Raw genomic sequence first — 16,172 nt, 5'->3', positions numbered from 1 at the left:
AAATATGAAATGGCTAATTAGAGAGCCATTTCACAAAGGTCCTGCCTGATGACAAGTTTTTTGGTCAGTGTTGCCATTTGCTAATTTCCAAGTGGAGTAAAATCAGAGTCCATGAATCCAGGACTCAAAGCTGGGGCTGGGGCTGGATGAGGGCAGGAAAAGAAGACAGAAAGCTGAGCTATTGAGTCTATTTTCCCACCTTCCTAATGTATTGGGTGAGTTCATTTCATTTTGGAAAGCTCTATGGGGCACCTCAGTGTTTGGTGGGAGATGTGGACTTATATAGTTCCATAGCAAGTGATTCCAACCTACTCTGCTATTTCTAAGACTAAACTAGTCCCCGCCTAATGTAAAACTCAATGCCCTTGGGGCTTCCCTGGTGGCGCAGTGGTTGAGAGTCCGCCTGCCGATGTAGGGAACATGGGTTCGTGCCCCGGTTCGGGAGGATCCCACATGCCGCGGAGCAGCTGGGCCCGTGTGCCATGGCCGCTGAGCCTGCGCGTCCGGAGCCTGTGCTCAGCGGCGGGAGGGGCCACAGCTGTGAGAGGCCCGCGTACCGCAAAAAACAAACAAACAAACAAATCTCAGTGCCCTAAGCTGAATTTTCTCCCTCTTTCATATTAACCATGCATAAAAACTTGAGTGACTCTTTACCTACAGTGCAGTGAAGTATTACAGTATTCGCTGGGAGATTTTTTTTTTTTTTTTCTCGCGGTACGCGGGCCTCTCACAGCTGTGGCCCCTCCCGCCGCGGAGCACAGGCTCCGAACGCGCAGGCTCAGCGGCCATGGCTCACGGGCCCAGCCGCTCCGCGGCGTGTGGGCTCCTCCCGGACCGCAGCACGAACCCGCGTCCCCCGCATGGGAAGGCGGACCCCCGCATGGGCAGGCGGACCCCCGCATGGGCAGGCGGACTCTCAACCACTGCGCCACCAGGGAAGCCACCGCTGGGAGATTTTAAAAGCCTTCAAAGCAGGTAATCATGCCTCTGGGGTCACATGAGTGATGAATACCCAAGTCTTTATTAACCTGTGTGCGAGTATACCTTTAGAATTTATAGCAAAGATGAAAAACGGTTGGAAAGTGTTTTCTCCATTATTTGACAGGCTAACACTTAAACAGCTCCTTTACTTGGAGGTTGGGCACGGGGAGGACAACACCCAGGTAGCTTCCACAAAAGATCTTTTACGCATTAGGAATATTATGAATTGCTGTACTGTTTGCCTTTGACCTACATAAAGGGAGAAGATCAGTCCCAGAAGTAGAATGGAAGTACACATGAAACAGCAGAGAACACAAAGGGACTTGGGTTTCTCTTTCATCTCGATATTTATGGGATAACAAGATGACAACCTACGTCATGTTAGGATTCTGTTTCCCTAAGCATCATGTACCTACCTTAGAAGCTCTGTATTTCAGTAAGTGCTTCACTGCACACACAAAAAACTATCCCCAAACCTAGTGGCTTAAACCAACCGTTTTATTTTGCTCACAGTTTTGTGGGTCGGGCGTTCCGGAAAGCATTGGTTGGGTAGTTATCTCTGGTCTGCATGAAGTCAGCTGGGACTGCTGGGGCTGGAGGATCTTTTCCAAGATGGCGTCTTCATTCATGTGTCTGGAAAACCCTGGGCCTCTCTCCTCCTCCTCCTCCTCCTTCTTCTTCTCTCTCTCTCTCTCTCTCTCAATCTCTCTCTTCTCTTCCTGTGGCATCTCATCCTCTAGGGCGTCTCTATGTGGATGTGCCTTGGCCTTTTCACAGCACAGTGGGCTCCTGGCGAGGCATGCTTCTTACATGGGGGCTGGCTTTCAAGAGGTAAGAAGTGAAAGAAGCCAAGCCAGTGAAGGCCTATGCCTGGGACAACCTCAGTGTTACTTCAATGCAATTCTGCTGGTGAAAGCAGTCCCAGGGCTTATTCACGTTCAAGGAGTGTGGATACAGATTCCTCCTTTTAACGGGAGATGGCCAAGATCATGTTGCAGAGGGGTATGTGCGATGGGAGGTACTGTTGTCCCTTTTAGAAACTATAATCTGTCACAGTGAAAAATAAATGTCTAAAGGCTATGCTTGAGAAAGTTTTGTTGTTGTTAGGACATAACCTATAAAGTCTTCATTTTCCATTCCGATATCCAGGGCTGAATTTCTGTCGTAAATCTTCCTGCTTTGCAATCTGTGCCCATTGGGAATCTCCATGCAGGTCACCCCTTCCCAAGCATCCCCTCCTCGGTGAAGCACACCAGGCAGATTGTCATGCCTCTTCCAGGGCTCCAGCGCTGGGCTCACCTCTGTTATATCACCTGACAGCCTGTTCTCCCCCTACCTGTCCATCCTCATTGATGGTCTGTGAATTGAGGCAAGAGCTGTATTTTATTTATTTCTATGATTTTTAACTGAGTGTTTAGTTTTTTAATTTTAGCTCAGTTGAATTATGTTGATTGACTTAATAAATGAATAAATGTCACCCTGATTCCAGGAACTTGGCCTTGTAGGTTCACTAAAGACCCAGTAAAAGAAAAACCTGAGGACAAGGCCAGGAAGACTTCTTCCTCCTTGGAATCTGGGGTTAACCAAGTCCACACCTTCCTCAACTGCTAACACCACTGATGAGAGAAGTTGAAGAGCTGTGAATAGCAGCTAACTAGCCTATTTATTTCTAGAATATAGGATTTAATTAGACACATTCTCTTCAACAGCTCTTACCAATCAAAGGATTAGAACTGCTCTGGGTGCCAAGCACAAGCTCTACAGAGGAAATGATCTGGAAGAAAAATAATTTTCTCCACCTCGAAAATAGGAGTAGGAAAAATATGAAAACAAATATTTTTGGTCTTATATTTAGTAATTTTTAAATTCCATACTCAGGTCTCCAGTGTCTGTTTCTTTCCTTTAGATTGAATGTCATGTTTACTCAGAGGATTTTAATGTAATTTGGGGGATGTTTTAATCCATTTCTGCAGTTTATCACCTTTGAGGTTTGCCCAGCGTCTAGAATGAAGAGTGTATTTGCTAAATTGAGGAAAATGTAGACCAGTGCTTGTGCTTGCTAGTTGGTAAACAGATTGGGATGCCCGGATCGCAAGGGCAAGTTGTCAGTCTGCTCTAAGCAGTACCCTGCAGCCACGTCTGCGGGATCACGGGAGGGTCTAACCCAAGTGGAGACTTAGGAGGTTCCTCCCAGCTTCAACAACAATTCACGTGCTTATGTGGCAAAGATTGTTAGCCTGAGGCAACTATTGGGTCAGAATCAGAAAATGGCTGATTTGGGAGAAAGTGACTCACTGAATCAAAGGGATGAAAGCACTATTAGTGTAGAATGCAAACCAGGGAGCCCAGTTTGACGGTCTGAAGGAGCACATCAGTGTGGAGTGGGAGCAGAGAGCTCTGCTGGACTCCTGGAATGGCTCTCCCAGTGCAGAGTTAATGCCCATCACCAGAGAAATGGCCGGGAGCTGTGCTGTGTGTTTCCATCTACATGTGCTTTTAAGGGGGCTTGCAAGTTACATGTTCTTCATATGACTGATGATTTCACTAATTGCCTGAGGAGGTCACATGAGAAAAATGAAGGCCTTAGGCTGGACATCACTGGACAAAATATTCTTGTATGTGGATATCAGAGTCCTTAGGTAAAATTTTTATTTTGGGTTGGGGCTAATTATGTGTGTGTGTGTGTGCGCGCGTGTGTGTGTATGAAAGAGAGAGAGAGAGGAAGCAGCAGACAGAGAATGTGTATATCTCTGACACTGTTATAGAAGTCATGGCATATATTCAAGCTCTGCTGAGCTCTTTCTCAGTGCTAAGTAAACTGAGTGCCAAGCCATATGGGATTATAGAAATGAGTAAAATACAACACTGATCCAGTAGATACCATCGTCTAGTGGGAGAGACAACACATATAAATATTGATATGAAGCACAGTGTGCCGTGATAAAAATAAGATTAAAGCACTGTGAGAGGAGGGTAGAGGGATAGATGCATTTTAGTTGGCAATATCTTGGAAAAGCTTTGTGGAAGAACGGGTAGCGGCAGGGGCTCAGAGGATGAGTGAGCTGGGCAGGCTCACTCGGGTTGGAGGGGTCAGTGGAAGGATTCCTGAGGAACAGTCATCCAGGAGAAGGTTCAGGCCTTGTGTGGGGAAAGGCATCACGGGTGGTGGGGGCAGAGTGTGGAGTGGGGAGGAGATACAGAGGATGTGGGAAGATAGAAGGAGAGGGTAGTCTGAAGTGATACTGTGGAATCCTATCGATGCATCTAGTTACTAAACCTGGACTTGGCTTGTTTCCCAATGAAGAGCCATTGAAGATGTATAAGTTGGGGCAGGAGTGTGTGTGTGAGTGAGTGTGTGTGTGTGAGTGAGTGTGTGTGTGCGTGCGCGTGTATCTGCATGCAGGAGGGAGGGAGAGAGGAGAGAAGGAGGAGGGAGGGAGAGGCAATCTGTGCCTTAAAAAGGAAGTAGGTTGGCAGTTGGGGCAATGCAAGGACATGAATGGAAGCAGGGAGGCCTGTTAGCAGGGGATTGCAGTGACCCAGCTCAGAAACAATGAAGTCTACAGGAAAGACGAGGGCATGGTGAAGAGGAGGTAGATTTGGGTTTTACTATGAAGGCAAAGTAGCCAGGGTTTGCCAAATAACTAGAACTGAGGGTTACAGATGATGGTGAAGGTGTACAAAATAGGTACCGGGGTTCTAGGGCACCAGGCTGGCTTGGGATGAGGAAGGAGAAAAAGGAACCACTTTGCATATCCATGTATCCATTTATTAATGCACAAGGCAAATCGTTATTGAGCGCCTGCAGGCACTGAGTGGGGACTGGGATCCAATGGACTAAGACAGCTATGGAGCTCCAGTGGCACTGGGAATTGGGGTCAAGAAATCATGACAGTAATTAGGTTTCTGTGTTATAGACTTGGGAGTTGTCCTTCTAAAAGCGATCTGTGAATCCAGGTGCTGGCTCAAGGAGAAAGTTCATTGTGGGAAAAAGGTCTCATAAAATTATCTGATCCTCCAATCCTAAAATTTCATTTGGTGTGACTTGTAGTTCTTTTGCTGAGAAAAAAACCACATATATATATATATATATATATATAATATCATCTTTGCCCATCACTCAAGATCACCCGTTCTTTTTTTTTTCCTATGATTTCAATGCTATAGGCACAAATATTTAATCTTTCTTAAGTAAAGTTACCGAGGTTTGGCACTGCTTGAACCTAACTAAAGTAACAAGAGATAAAGTAGAGGATCGCTTTTCAAGAAGGGTCTGGGGCGTTTGGTCTCTGAGCTTGTAGGCATCTACACCTTGGAATCTCTCTGTGCAGGTCAGCTCTGCAGCCATCGCTGGGTTGTTTTCCCAGTCCTTGGAGACTGGCCTGATCAGGTTCACTAATGGTTGGACATTTCTTGGTATTTGCTTACATAACACTATCAGGACACATGTCTTAAATATTTTATCAGGTTTAAAGGGCAGTTTTCATAACATGGCATTGTGTGGCCTGCAGAACAGACAAGGAGGGAGGAAGAAGGGTCTTAGCCTGTACTAAGTGACCTAATTTTAATACACATTCTCATATTAAAATTTGATTAACTTGATAAAAAGACTGCAGGTATTAAGATGTTGGTTTTCCCTGTACCATAAAGACAGCTACTAAAGCATAGTGCACTTTACTTAAGTGCCTCTCCCTTAGCCAGTGTGATCAACTCCTGAACATAAAAATCATGTAGTCCTGACCTGTGTCTAAGCGGCCCCTGGTTTGGGAGAACTGAGCACGGACTAATTGCAGGATCTGGCTGTTTGCATACCAAAATGGAGTTGAAATGCTTCTTATGATAAGTGAACACTCGAAAGGGGGGGTGGAAATTTATCCATTAGCCGAAAGGCCTGAATGCACTATAGGATACAGAAGAGCCACTCTGATTATTAAGTGTTTTGTAATCTGAAAGTGTAAGTTAACAAGAGTAAAATGATGTGACCCGGGAGCAGACTTTTTATAAACCTTAAAAGCAGAGAAGCAACACCACCAGCGAAATTGCCAGGATCCCTTTCGATCGTTTCTAGGCTGCTAGCTGATTACGGAACAGTGTCTTCTTTGAAAAACACCCTCATATAAATGAGTATTTGAATGTTTGCTACCAATTAAAATCACCTGAGGAAACAGGTATTTCTACTTGACTCTTTAAACAATGCAATCCCACATGTTTTGCCTTTGACTAAGCTGGCTCTGAGGATGAGAGTCAGGATCCTAGTTGGAAATACTTGCTGTGAGTATGCTTTAGTTTTTTTCTATGAAAACTCCTTGGTTCCTTTGGCCTGATCTTTCTTTCTGACGGATTTATCTGTTCTTAAATTATACCGGTAATTTAAAAATTTGAGTGGGCGTCAGAATCACCTGGAGGGCTTTTAAAGACAGATTACTGGACCTCACTCCCAGAGTTTCTGGTTTAAAAAGTCTAAGGTGGGGTCTGAGACTTTGTTTCTTACAGGTTCCCAGGTGATGTTTCTGGGCTGGTGCCAGGACCACACTTTGAGAACAACTGAATTTGGTGTTTTCTAAGATCTCTTAGTAGCTCTGAACGATGCGATGACCTCAGTGGAGGCTTTTCCGTCATGATAACTGATTAATTCAAAATAATGAAATCTGTCCCGATTTCCTATTAATCAGAAAACTATCTGATCTCTACTAGAAAGTAGATTTTTGACAAGTTTATTTGTGTAGTGTAAGTGGTAGAGTTCTTTTTTTTTTTTTTGTGGTACGCGGGCCTCTCACTGTTGTGGCCTCTCCCGTTGCGCAGCACAGGCTCCGGACGCGCAGGCTCAGCGGCCATGGCTCACGGGCCCAGCCGCTCCGCGGCATGTGGGATCCTCCCGGACCGGGGCACAAACCTGTGTCCCCTGCATCGGCAGGCGGACTCTCAACCACTGTGCCACCAGGGAAACCCTGTGGTAGAGTATTTGTGGCAACATGGATAGACCTTGAGGGCATTATGCTCAGTGAGGTAATCAAGCAGAGAAAGGCAAATTCCATATGATGTCACTTATAGGTGAAATATAAATAAATCAGACTCGTAAAGACAGAGAGTAAAATGATGGTTACCGTGGACTGGGGGGGGTGGAGAAAAGGAGAGACGTGGTTTAAGGGTACAAACTTACAACTAGTAGATTAAAAAAATCCCGCAGATCTAATGCACAGTATAGTGATTAGAGACAACAATACTGTAGCATAATCATCAAACTTGCTAAGAGACTAGATCTTAATTATTCCCACCACAAAAAAGAAATGTGATTTGACAGCAGAGCTAACAACCACTACAGTGGCAATCATATTATCATATATAATCGTTCCAAATCAACATGGTGGATACCTTAAATTTATACAGTGTTATAAGTCAAACGTATTTCAGTTATGTTTATCGTTTATTTGTTTATTTGATTTGTTTATTTCGTCTGCATTGGGTCTTAGTTGCCGCACGCAGGATCTTCATTGAGGCATGCAGGATCTTTTGTTGTGGCACGCGGGCTTCTCTCTAGTTGTGGCGTGTGGGTTTTCTCTCTCTAGTTGTGGCGCGCAGTTTCCAGGGCGCATGGGCTCGGTAGTTGCGGTGCGCAGCCTCTCCGGTTGAGGCACGCCAGCTCAGTAGTTGTGGTGCGCGGGCTTAGTTGCCCCACAGCATGTGGGATCTTAGTTCCCTGACCAGGGATCGAACCTGTGTCCCCTGCATTGTAAGGCAGATTCTTTATCACTGGGCCACCAGGGGAGTCCCTTCAATTATAAATAAATAAATATTTTAAAAGTAAAAACGAAAGTGGTAGAGTGCTATAACCTTAAATGTTGGATTCTATTCCCAAGAACAGGGCTAATCGACTGCTGAACTTCTTGTGAGCTTGGTTTATCAGCAGAATGAGTTTCTGCTTTACAAAAAATTTAAAGTCAGCAATCAATATTGATAATATTTCCCCTTGATGTAGATTAGAGGCCTAAGTTAGAACTAAATGGTGTTATTTTATGAAAGGAAAGTCTGAGGCAAGTGTTGGAGTGGAGGGCAGAAAAGGAACAGAAAAAAGCTGAATTGGAAATAAGCAGAGGAGGCTGTGTGTTTACCAGTGAAGGAAACATGTATCAGCACCAGTGAGTATATGTGGTCTTCTGAGACCCTTTGGTTCCTTTCCTGTTACTTTCTTTCATGATCAAGGTCTCCAAATCAAGGCCACCAGATGGAATAGGTCTACCTAAAGGAATGCTTTTCAAACTCTAACTGCTCGTCAAAGACCTGAGGTTCTTATCAAAATGCAGATTCTGGTTCATTAGGTCTGGGGGTGAGGGCTGACATTCTGCATTTCTAACCAGCTCCCAGGTGATTCCAATGTGGCTGGTCCCTGATCACAGGATGCATCAGTGCAGTCATGCAGTGCATCCCTTCATTTCAGGTGAAGCCTTAAAGTATCCCATTACTTTCTTCTGATTTATCCTCTTGTCTTACAGCCCTGCCATCAAATGTTTAGTTGGCTTGCATAACTGCTGCCACATATTAAGCCAGCAGAGTTATCCTTCTCTCCCTTTGTTTAAGTGATCCTGACACTGCCTCCTTTGTATCTTGAGATGGCTTAGCAAATGCTCCCCTTTGCTATTTTACAACTCTATCTCTCTAAGACCTGCACCATTTTATTGTGCTAAATTGTTAGTCGGACTTCATTTTTCAAATGAATCTTATTATTCTGGGTTTTGAAGTCAACTGTAGTTTTCTGAAACTTCCCCTTGAATCTGGACCACAAAAGTGAAACAGGACAAAGCAGGTGGTGAACCCCATGGCTGTCTTTGAATCACCAGTAGCCCTCAGCCTAAAAAATGGATGATATCTGATAATTCTTTTCACATGACACGCCAGCTTTCTTCATTTGCACAGTTTAAATCCTTTTCAATGCCTGATGTGTATCCAGACATCAGGACGGTTTAGTACATTTTTATTGAGCACCTTATTTGTTTGAAGTACGGATGAGATACCAGTCTACGTTCTCAGTTAGGTTATAACCCAGGAGAAAAACTCTGCCAATGACAGAGCCACCATTCAGGCCTGGAAATGCTGACTTCAAGTCCATTGTACTGACTCATGGGTTTTGCGTACTGAATAAGATTCATTTGAAAAGTAGAAAAAGGTAGAAAAGTGAGGGTAAGGGAGAGCCGTGGATACAAGATTTAAGGTGATCAAGGCAGACTCAGCACCCCCCATGAGATGCAGACAAAATGGCTTTGCAGAAGACATTGTTCTCTTGAAACTCTTTGTTCTCAGAGGCTGGAAGATGGCAAAGGAATAAGAAACAGTGTAGCCATCCCAGTTCAGTCAGAAAGCTTGGCTTATGGCTGGCAGAATAGCCTATTCAAAATGGAGTTATTTTGTAATGTTGCTATTAAGGTAATTGGACCATACTCCGAGACATACCTGGAGGAAAGAGCTATGCACAGATGGACTTCATTTAATTGCTTTGTACAAGGGGCCAAGTCTTAGCTTACCTTTAAATGAGAGCTAAGGAAATGAGCATACACAGCTACTCAGTGCTCTGAATTCAATATAATGGAAACTTATAACCCATCGTGGCAGATGCTGTCAGGCTGCCCAGCTGCCATTCTTTCACCCAGTCTTCTTTGCGAAAAGGACCTCAGTGTGTTTGGGATGGTGGTGTGCCCACCTCTGGGGATGGATGGTAGATGATCTCACCCGGTGCTTCCAAACATTTTTTCATGACTCGACACATAGAAAATGATTAAATCTTCACAATAGGCTGTGCTAACCTGGAGGGAATTTGTAGGCATCAATATGGGGCTTGGAGAAAAACAAATCTATTATATTCTTTCCATATTATATAATTATGGTAAGAAAAATGAAATACAAATATTTAGAAAGAGACAAATTGTTAAATTTGGATGATATTTCCAAATAAGATATTTCCTAATATTTTAAAATAAGAAACTCAATCGTGTTTCCACAAACCTAACATTTAAAAATCAGATTTTAGGCTTGAAATGGTTAATTAAACGTTCTGTCATTTCTCTTCCAAATTTTTCTCTTCAAGTTCTTGATCGCCATCACAATTTTTGCTCACACAAAATTGGTGACTAAAAAAAATCAGAAACATGTTTACAACCATTCAAAATTATAATAGTTGAAAAGGTTTTTTTTTTAAGTCTAATGTTTCTTTGACAAGTATTAAAATTTTATGTGATGATGTGAACGTATTTCAAATTCAGTAAAGCTTTTCATATCAAGTATCTAAAGATCATGATGAAGTTCTAATCTTCAGAATGTGTAGTCGGCCTGCTGGCAGGTTGGATGTTACTAAAATGGTACATCAATTGCCCAGGGACAGAAGTTCCTGATAGAGGCAAAGGCTGAGATTGGGGGTAGCCAACCAGAGTGGGGCCCACCAGAAGCCCCTATTTGACCTCCCTGATCGATCCCCAACCCCTAATGACCACACCTTGGGCTATGCAAACTCCTCCTTAGATGCCTGCTATAGGTGTCTCTTAGAAACCGCTTGTCCCTTAGAAACTCCTCCAGCAGCCCACAGGCCTCTTGTCCCTGTGCACCATTGCAGACTCTGCAGCTGGCTCCTCCAGCACACGCCCGGGGGCAGCACCTTTGCAGTCATGCTCACCTGGTCCCTGTGCTCGCCGCCTGCAGGTACAACAGAGCGTGTCGTTGGACACCACCCTGCAAGGAGTTCTGGAAGACCATGCTAATAGCCAAAGACAACCAGCCAGAAGGCTTCTGCTATACCAAGAAATGAGGGGAACAGCTTTATGTGGCTTAACTGCAACCCACGGGCCTTATTCGACACAGTGCACTAGTTGGGAAGCTTGGGTCCAGGCAAGCATGATGATCTGGTTCCCCACTGTTGCAGCCTCTTTGAAAGCTAAGAGAGGCTAAATGACCTAGTTCTGGTCCATGATGCACAACTGGGTTGACCAGGGATAGGAGTGGTTCAGGGACAGGTTTTGTTTTCCAAGTAAAAGAGAAGAAAAACGAATGGGTCTGGTACTGATCCTCCCCCAATCCTTTCTCCCTGGACTGGGGATGTGCTCTAGAGCTTCAGCAGCCATCTTGTGACTAAGAAGTGAGAGAGGTATCAGAGAGAGGTCAGGAGTACTGCAGAGCTACTGGTGCTGACTTCATTCAGTTTCCAGATTAATGCCAAGAGCTCAATCTTCAGATTTCCTATTATGTCAGAAAAAGAAATCCCTATTTGTTTAAGCCACTGGAAGTTGAGTTGTCTGTTACTTGTAGTGAAAAATATGACTTACCTGTTTATTTTACTGTGCATATAAGGACCCATAGAGAACGAAGGACATTAGCGGTTTTTATCCATTCAACAAAATATTGAAAACAATTCCATTCTCGGCAAGTATAATGCTAGTTTTGCAAACATTCCTTAAGAAGAAGAACTTAAACTTGACATGTCATCTGTGAAATAGATGGTGTGGATATCCTTCAGTACCTGCGGCTTGTAGGTGTAGGGTGCCACTTCAAACACGTGTTCAAGTGTGGCAGTGCCCTGGTGTGTGGAGTGAGAATAAGCTGTGTCTGCTTTGCAACGGCTGGGAACGTTGCATTTCCTTTCCTGTGTTGGTGCGGCAGTCTTAAAGGGCTGGAGAAGCCCTTCCAGTGGTTTCCCATGGCAGCGTTGGGGAGAGAGCATTTACTAGACCTCTCTTGCCTCCAGGAAACTCACCTAGTTTAAGTGAAAGGAGAGATTTATCCACAGGGCCTTGGGCTATTTTATGGTAAAACCATGCGATGGGGAGGGACATGGTTGGAGTGAGCCGTTAAGGACTACGTCAACAGGAAGTGACCATTACCAGAATTCTCTTTCTGCTTCTTCTGTTTCTGCTGTTTTGGCTTTATATCTCTCTCTTGCTACAGACTAGTTCCCTTACTGGGTGGGAACTTAGCTCCTGGTAGCTCCCAAGTTTACATCTTTTAGATTCAGCTACCAGAGAGAGACAGGCTGACTCTCTAGGTCCCCTGCCCCTATATCCAGTTACTGGGGCTCATTGTTCATTGGGAGCCAGGGGCAGAGTATTAGACTGAGAAGCTATGGCCAGAGGGCTGGGCCATCAATCTCCTGCCAGAGCCGGGTGGATGGAGTAAGGGGAAGAGAAATTTCCAGAGAAGGGTATGGTGCAGTATTGGGCAGAGTTCCTTATGTAGCCACCACAGAAATAATTCCCACTTCACTCTGTGTATATTTATACTGACAAAGGATACAAGTAAGGAGAAGACAGCTGTGTTGGTTTAAGGTCATGTAGGAAATCAATAGAAAATTTAGCATGAAAATGAAGAACTATTCATTCTTACTCTAGGCTGTTATGTTCACTTATTCTAGCCTTCTTGGTAGCAGTTCTCATTGCTTTCTTGGAGGCTTGTTGCTAAGAGCTGCCCTATATTTCCTTGTCACAAAGCCTTCTTTAGAAAGTTACTATAGTACCTGGAGGGAGTTTGGGGACAAGAGTGTTTCCTAACCTCATCCCTGGAGACATTATGCCAACATACTTACAAACAGAAACACACTGGAATCACTTATGGAGAATATGAGAAAAATATAGCAATGATCTTTCTTGGAAACTGTTAAGTGTAATCAGTCAGTTTAAAGCAAGAGAGTAGGAAGTTATAAAACATGACAAGCAAAATCTTTCTCACTCTTGTTGATGGTTAATTTTTATATTTTAGATATTATGGCCTTACAAGCTGAGCCGTAATATCCAGAAAATTTCTTTGCTTTGTAAAATTAGTTTTTAATGTTTAATGAATATTCAATTTGTTTCAGTTCCAAGCTTCCAGTAACATAAGAATTTATTAACCATTCATTCATTCAACAAACATTTGTTAACATCTGCTCTATGCCCAGCTTTATGCTGCCTCCTCACTGCACTTTTTTCCCTTGGTATGTTTTAATTGTTTCTATGAAGTGGTTTTAGAAATAACAACTATTTCTCTTAGCAGTCATTTCCTCCTCACTCCCTTTTTGGAAATCCTGCTCTGCCCCCAGAAGTAGGAGCTATAATTCCATGTAACCCTGCTTCCCTAGACATAGTTGATTGTACCAGGGATAGAAACCTGACCCCATATGGTCAATTGGATTCTTTCTCCTGAGAAATTGGAACAGAAAGACAGAAACTGAGCTGGTGTTGGGTGTTAGAACTAAAAGACCATAGATATGCTGGAGGCTGAGGCTGTTACTTTGGAGCAGAAATGATGGGCCGACAGAGAAGCAATTAAGTGAGTATACAAACCAGTTTGCAGAGAAAGAGAGAGAGAGAAAGAGAGAAAGAGAAGCAGACATGGAGCAGGATGAGAAAACATCTGGCATCAGAGGCCAAGACAAACCAGAGAGATTAGCTATTTAATGACTTTCCAGAGTCATTGTCATAGTTGCCACCATACCTAGTTGGGCTCCATGACCGACCTCATACATCCTAAGAAATTCACCTTCACTCAAGCATACTTGACAGGGTTTTTCTTTCTTTAAGCAAATCCCCTCTGACTAAGGGATGAGTTGATGAAGGTCAAAGTCAGTGAGCTAATTTAAATAGAGGGTGCTCCATTTAAGGTAACTCGAATATAATATTAGTAGATCAAGGACTCATCCTGTGTAAATGCAATACAAGCAATCATATTTACTCAGAACAATTTTCTTGCTGTAAGAGTATTGAGGAATTAGAGTGTATTGTGAATGTAGGATCTTCCTTTTTTTATTCATTTAAGGGAACATGTAGGCAGATCTCTTTCTGAGAAAGTGCAAGTGACTTATGGGAGAACTTTTTATAGCCCATTGCATCTATGTTGTAGTAATACTGGTCTCAAGAAATTTATGGAAGATTACTGACAATTGCTGCAGTTCAGCCTCCAGCTGATATAAGGAAATATGATGTGAGCAGAGACACAGTATCTGACAACATATAAGATGAAACTTAGTGGTTACTAAAAGTTTTATGACTTAATTTTCAGGTTTAAATATAACCATTTTCTTCTTTTTAAATTTTTATTGGGGTATAGTTGACTTACAATATTGTGTTAGTCTCAGGTATAAATATAACCATTTTCAATAACAACAATAACAATGATAACAATAATAGTTTTGCTAGGTTTACCGGCTAAAAGACTATTTTTCAGATGTTATCATTTATCCATCCTTTCAACCATTTTGAAAAATCATCTACAGTTGCTAAAAGGAAGTAGCTTCTGAAGTGGGCAAATCTAAACCCAGACTCTGTCTTTATATTTTTAAAATCAGTATTTTTTCTCTTTTGCAGCTGAAATTTTCATGCTTGTTCTGCTAAAGTTGATGTTACTGCCATGGGAACAGGTCTCACAAAACGTCTTGCTTTCAATTACTTTAAAAAGGGGGCCCATTGTGCTCCAGAATTTTATGATCTCATAATGAAGATACTTAGGTCCCAAACCACAAGGTTGTCTTGCTAAAAAACTATTTTTCTTGGATAAGAAAATATGGAATGCAAAATTAAAATGTGATCCAGTAACCAACGAATAATCAACCACAATAGCAAATGTGAGATAAAAGGACATTATGAAGCCCCAGGGACACACGGGGATGAAAGGAAGGGTAGAGATTAGAGTCGTCTATCCTCAAAGTATAAATGTGGGATCATAACAATTTTTTTAACCAATATTAATGGCTTTAAAATTGCAAATGAGTGTGGGATGGGTATTACGAAGCCTCTCTTGGGAACCATGTGTGTACTGAGTGGTCCTAATGCAAATGTAACAGATGGGATTGCCATTAGAACAGCAATCATCGCCCCATACCCCAAATTGTTGTTTCTGTCCCAATTTCAAATATCCTGTCCCAAGGTCAGGCGAGGTGTCAGATGACATGCCCTGGTACTTGGTTTTAAAATCGGACTGCTGTGGCCACAGAACCAGGTGGATGGGTTGGAGCATTCTGATAATAAAGGAGAAGGCAGAAAGGAAATAACAGATCCCCGTCTTGCAGATGTTTACTGTGTGCCCATTGTGTATCCACTGTTCTAGATCTTGGGTTGCAAGGGTGAAGAAGGTTGAAAACGCCCTTTCTCTTGTGGAGCTTACATTCTACTTGGGGGAGACTGACAATTAAAAAAAAAAACTAAATTATGTTAGATGGAGGTAAATTCTATAGAAGGTATAGTCTGGGCAAGGCAGATGAGAAGGAAGAGTGAGAGTGATATAATTTTGTGTAGGATAGAAAGGCTTTACTGAGAGGGAGACAGATGAGAAAGGGAGGTAGGCTGACATCTGGGGGAAGAATATCTTGGATGGAGGGAATGAACAGTGTGTGAAAAGGTTCTCCGGTGGATAGTGAGAGGATGTTTGAGGAACCTCAAAGATACGAATGGAGCTGGAGAGGTGTGAGCGGGGAAGGAAAATGGTAAGAGATGAACTCAGAATGCAGTGTGAGGGCAGGTGGGATCTTTATAGAACCTGATAGTAAGGTATTTGGCTTTTGCTCTGAATGAGTGGAGAAGTCCTTGCAGGGTTTTAAGTAGTAGAGGAATACAGTCTGACTTCCATTTTCAAACACTCCCTGTGGCTGCCAGTTAGAAGAGCACTGCACTAATCCAGATAAGAGATGCTGGTAGCTTGGACAGAACTGCAACAGTAACATTGGTGATAAAGGATGGTTGGGTTCTGGCCATGCTGATGGATCAGATTGAGTGTAAGAAAAAGAGGAGCACGACTAGAAAAAATAATAAAAGAATAAGGAAGAGGAAGGAAGACAGGAAGAAGAGGAAGGTGGGGGTTCATGTTTATAAGAGTGCATGCATACTGCGCTAATAAGACTGTCCTTCGGACTTCTCTGGAGGTCAAACAAAGAACACCAGGATGTGACTGTCAGACTAGGCAGCAAGTGATTCTTGGTTCACAGACACAACTTAAACATGAATTTACACTGGCTGTATTTCTTGACTGTTAAAATCTGCTGATCCCAAAGTCATGTGGCCAACCCACTGTGAATGTGTTAGACTCGTGGCCTCAGTTGGGAAGTTGGATGGAAGAGGCAGTGGGAGAGTAGTGATGGTCTGGGAAGGAGAAAATCTCACCTGCTTTTGTCCCTAGATGATGGTGACCCTGAAAGCCTAAGCCTTGGTTTATGAGGCAGGAATAAAACCTTGTGCAGAGTAGATGTCATG

The 16,172-nt window shown here is 43.1% G+C and overlaps 1 protein-coding gene across 2 annotated transcripts in view; it reads left to right on the top strand.

Annotated features, from left to right (window-relative positions):
• The window catches only part of TRIL (TLR4 interactor with leucine rich repeats), a 138,768-nt gene that overhangs the window by 87,677 nt on the left and 34,919 nt on the right, over positions 1–16,172 (top strand). The gene's annotated exons all lie outside the window — the stretch shown is intronic.

Source organism: Pseudorca crassidens, chromosome 8, assembly GCF_039906515.1.
Source record: "Pseudorca crassidens isolate mPseCra1 chromosome 8, mPseCra1.hap1, whole genome shotgun sequence".
In the NCBI taxonomy this organism is placed as follows: Eukaryota; Metazoa; Chordata; class Mammalia; order Artiodactyla; family Delphinidae; genus Pseudorca; species Pseudorca crassidens.
Note: the sequence above shows the minus strand (reverse complement) of the source record. Positions and strands in the feature narration are given on the sequence as shown.